The following is a 4,665-nucleotide window of genomic DNA, read 5'->3' as shown; positions in this document are numbered from 1 at the left end:
CTATAGCGGCAGTATAGCCTGTCTATCGTTGGACGTTTTCGGTCTCCGAAAACTGTTGCCGGGCTTTCCCTATCTTTCCTCCCTAGACCGTCTACACAGTGCACTACCTACCGCCAGGCCCAACCTAACCTCTCTCGTCAGCCCGCGGCCCTCCTCGCACGCGCGTCCGAAAGCTGTCCTGAACCCGACCCGTGCAGTCGTGATCGTTGGATTCAGATCATCCCCAAACATCCCTAAAACATGTGTGATTATTTGTTTGGTCTCCCAAATCATTTTATTCTCGACCACCTGATTACGATCGGACGGACCAGATTAGTCCCTAACCTAAATCCGCCCGCTATTATATCGCCCAACCATAAATTTGAGGAAATCTGTCCTATCAGTCCCATCCCCGCCAACGGCTGACCAACCCCCTCCTTCCTCGGGATCATCCCAGATCCACCGAACTAGCCGCCCTCCTCGTTTCCCCCCGATCCAATCCATCCATCCACCAACCAGGAGCACGAGCTCATCCTTCCACACCCCAAGGCCGAGGACCCCAACTCCGCCGTCCGCGACGCCAAGCCCCCCCGACCAGCCGATCTGGAGCTCCCACACTCGCTGCCCTCTGCGAACCTCGTCGCCGGCGACCACTCACTGCCAGATCACCGGACCACCGCCTCTGCTGCGCCCCTGCTCCCTACTCTGTCCATCTCTCTTTTCCTTCTTTTCCATGTCTCCTAAGATCTCCATCTCTCTCTGTAACCCGCGGCAACAGGAGACCACCATGGCCGCCCGAGGCATGGAGCTTCGCCGACAACAGTGCCTCGACGCCCAGCTCGCCTCTGCCTTGTTCCTGGACGGAACCGCCCTCCAGCCCCGCCTTCTGCCGCTGAAGACCCGCGCCGGGATCTGCTTCGCTGCGCCGTTGCTCGTAGGCCCTCGGCTCTCCTGCACCTCATCCCCGACGCCGGCAAGATTGCCGCCGCCAAGACCTTGCCTCGCTAGACCTGCCTCCCAACGCCGGGGATCAGTTCCCCTCGATCTCGCCCAGCCTCCGGTGGTCGTCCCACCCTCTGCCGTCGCCGGGAAGCACCAGCGCCGCCACCACTCATCTTCCTGGAACGCACGCAGCTCCAAGTCTCGCTCGCCGTGCCCGTTGACTTCATCGCCCCGTGCGTGGGCCGCGAGGGCGCCAAGGCCCAGCACCGCGCACCTTACCAGCACATCTCCACCGAGACCACGCCTGTCTTCCTCGCGGGCCACAAGCCACGGCCGGCCCAGCTTCCCACCAAGGCCCAGCGCCTGCACCAGTTGGGCTTGACCCATGGTGAGACGTCCCCAGTCCTGCGCCCAGTGCATTGTGTAGCCCAGTCCGCCTCAGTTTTGGCCCGTGCATGTTGTTTTCCTTGCTGCGAATTTATCTAATTTCCAGAGTTGTCTGTTTTACAGATTAGTCCCTCTAGTTCATGCATATAATAACCTCACAACCGTGCATCGGGATTAAACAAACTTTATATGAAACATGCTTAGAATTTTGTCCAGTTTCATAATTTCCAACTTTCATGCATGTTAAAAATGTTTAAAATGTTGTTTGTGTTTATTTTGCTAAATGCCATGTTAAAATGCTTTATTTCATAACTAAATAACAGTAGCTCGGATTTAAATAAACTTTATATGTAAATGGGGTAGAAAAATGCCTAGTTTAACATGGTGCATTCATCTTGTATGTTTAACAACTCTAAAATATGGTTTAGGGCAGATCAGTACCAAACCCATAAATTGCACATGAGGATTTTTCCGGACTTGATGCTTGTTGTTCCGGCCTCATTTAAACTTGCCTAGATAGGTAGTTTTCATATGCTTCACCCCTTGCCATGTTTAATAACATTTAATATTGTTGGGTACATAAACGAGAGTGAACTAAATGTTTGAATGTGGTGTTTCGTAAATATGCAACTCGTTGCATATTGAGCTCCACTTAACTTGTAGTTTTGCTTGTGCACTTTGCCATGACATGTTTCATTTAATCGGACATGCATCATACTTGTTTGCGCATCATTCCATGCTTATGTGATGGTTGTTTACTATGTTGTTTGCTTCTTTCCGGGTTGCTTCTCTCATTAGCTTCGGTTTCGGAGTTGTGAGGATCCGTTCGACTACGTCCGTTTGTCTTCTTCATGGACTCATTCTTCTTCCTTGTGGGATTTCAGGCAAGATGACCATACCCTCAAAATCACTTCTATCTTTGCTTGCTAGTTGTTCGTTCTATCGCTATGTCGCGCTACCTACCACTTGTTATAGCATGCCTCCCATATTGCCATGTCAAGCCTCTAACCCACCTTCCTAGCAAACCGTTGTTTGACTATGTTACCGCTTTTGCTCAGCCCCTCTTATAATGTTGCTAGTTGCAGGTGAAGTTGAAGTTTGTTCCATGTTGGAACATGGATTTGTTGGGATATCACAATATCTCTTATTTAATTAATGCATCTATATACTTGGTAAAGGGTGGAAGGCTCGGCCTTATGACTGGTGTTTTGTTCCACTCTTGCCGCCCTAGTTTCCGTCATACCGGTGTTATGTTCCTTGATTTTATGTTCGTTACGCGGTTGGGTGTTATGGGAACCCCTTGACAGTTTGCTTTGAATAAAACTCCTCCAGCAAGGCCCAACCTTGGTTTTACATTTGCCTAACAACCTATTACCCTTCCCTTGGGTCAGCCAACCCGAGGGTCATCTTTATTTTAACCCCCCCCCCCCCCGGGCCAGTGCTTCTCTAAGTGTTGGTCTGAACTAGAGCCCCTTGCAGTGCCACCTCGGGGAAACTTGAGGGCTGGTTTTAGTTGTACGGATTGCTCATCCGGTGTTGCCCTGAGAACGAGATATGTGCAGCTCCTATCGGGATTGTCGGCACATCGAGCGGCTTTGCTGGTTTTGTTTTACCATTGTCGAAATGTCTTGTAACCAGGATTCCGAGACTGATCGGGTCTTCCCCGGAGAAGGAATATCCTTCGTTGACCATGAGAGCTTGTGATGGGCTAAGTTGGGACACCCCTGCAGGGTATAAACTTTCGAGAGCCGTGCCTGCGATTATGTGGCAGATGGGAATTTGTTAACATTCGGTTGTAGAGAACTTGACACTTGACTTTATTAAAATGCATCAACCGCGTGTGTAGCCGTGATGGTCTCTTCTCGGCGGAGTCTGGGAAGTGAACACGGTCTTGTGTTATGTTTGAACATAGGTAGTTTTCAGGATCACTTCTTGATCACTTCTAGCTTCTCGACCATTGCGTTGCTTCTCTTCTCGCTCTTATTTGCGTATGTTAGCCACCATATATGCTTAGTGCTTGCTGCAGCTCCACCTCATTACCCTATCCTACCCATAAGCTTAAATAGTCTTGATCTCGTGGGTGTGAGATTGTTGAGTCCTCGTGACTCACAGATACTTCCAAAAAGTTGCAGGTGTCGGTGATATTAGTGCAGGTGACGCAACCGAGCTCAAGTGGGAGCTCGATGAAGATCTTGGTCGTTGTTATGTGTCTTTTTTGGTTGATCAGTAGTGGAGCCCAGTTGGGACGATCGGGGATCTAGCATTTGGGGTTGTCTTCTTTTATTTTGTTTCTGTAGTCGGACCTTGATTGTACTCTGGATGATGTATGTTTAATTTGTTATTTGTGTGAAGTGGCGACTGTAAGCCAAATCTTTATCCATTTCTTATTCAGTACATGGGATTGTGTGAAGATTACCCCTCTTGCGACAAAACTACCATGTAGCTATGCCTCTAAGTCGTGCCCTGACACGTGGGGGATAGAGCCACATTGTGGGTGTTACAAGTTGGTAATTAGAGCCATCCCCCACTTAGGAGCCCCCTTCTTGATCGAATCGCTGGCGTTGTTGAGTCTAGAACAAAATGTTTTGAGTCTTAGGATTATATATATCGGAGAGTAGGATTCTTTTTACTCCTCAGTCCCTTCGTCGCTCTGGTGACGCCTCTTGACGTAGAAGTTTTGACTCTCCTCTCCTCAAATTTCATGAAAAAAAATTTAGGATCACGCGGGTATCTTGGAATCATTTTGATATTCTTGTGACGAGAACATTGTTCTTGGTGCCTCCTGACATTTAGGGTTGTGGCAGTGTCCTGGGGAGTTGAGCTCTGAGGTGTTGTCATCACAATTTTATAGTTGCAGTTCTGGAATACCTGAGTTCGCCGACATCGAAAATCTCTTTTATGCAGTTGTTGGTGAGGTAACCTCGACGCCACCCAGTACTGGGGCGGGAGTTCAGGAGTATTGCCATAACTCGTATAATGGATGCTTCTCGAAGGTTGAGGTACACGATTTACGAAGGTTTCTTGGTTATGTGTTGACGGATGGATACAGCTGGATGTAGGGATTATTAGTTTGGTTGAGATATTATGCTTCCCCTGTATCCCCAACACCTGATTGCATAACCAGAAAGTTTTGGGAGTTTATAGGTGGGAATTCAACTAGCTCCTAGAATATCTTTCCGATAAATGCATGATATGAGATTGGGGTTCGACGTCTAGTGGTCCGCCTATCCACGGTTGGTTTTACAGGGGTCTCGTTGTGTCTTAAAGAGTCCTTGGCTATGCTGACTCGGGGACGCTTCATATGTCATGTGCACTGCCTTGTACATGATGGTGTTGTACGATCGAGCCCGTGTGGGC

General features: G+C 48.9%; 1 long non-coding RNA gene across 1 annotated transcript; it reads left to right on the top strand.

The window, feature by feature from the left end:
* Positions 1-385: 385 nt before the first annotated feature.
* Positions 386-2,192, top strand: LOC147970825 (uncharacterized). The gene is made up of 2 exons (XR_015604307.1): positions 386-1,309; positions 2,107-2,192. It is a non-coding gene; the product is annotated as an uncharacterized LOC147970825 (long non-coding RNA).
* The last annotated feature ends 2,473 nt before the right edge of the window (positions 2,193-4,665 follow it).

This window comes from Triticum urartu, chromosome 5A, assembly GCF_056163025.1.
Source record: "Triticum urartu cultivar PI428250 chromosome 5A, HENAU_Tu73, whole genome shotgun sequence".
Lineage (NCBI taxonomy): Eukaryota > Viridiplantae > Streptophyta > Magnoliopsida > Poales > Poaceae > Triticum > Triticum urartu.
This window is presented reverse-complemented; position numbering and strand designations above follow the sequence as displayed.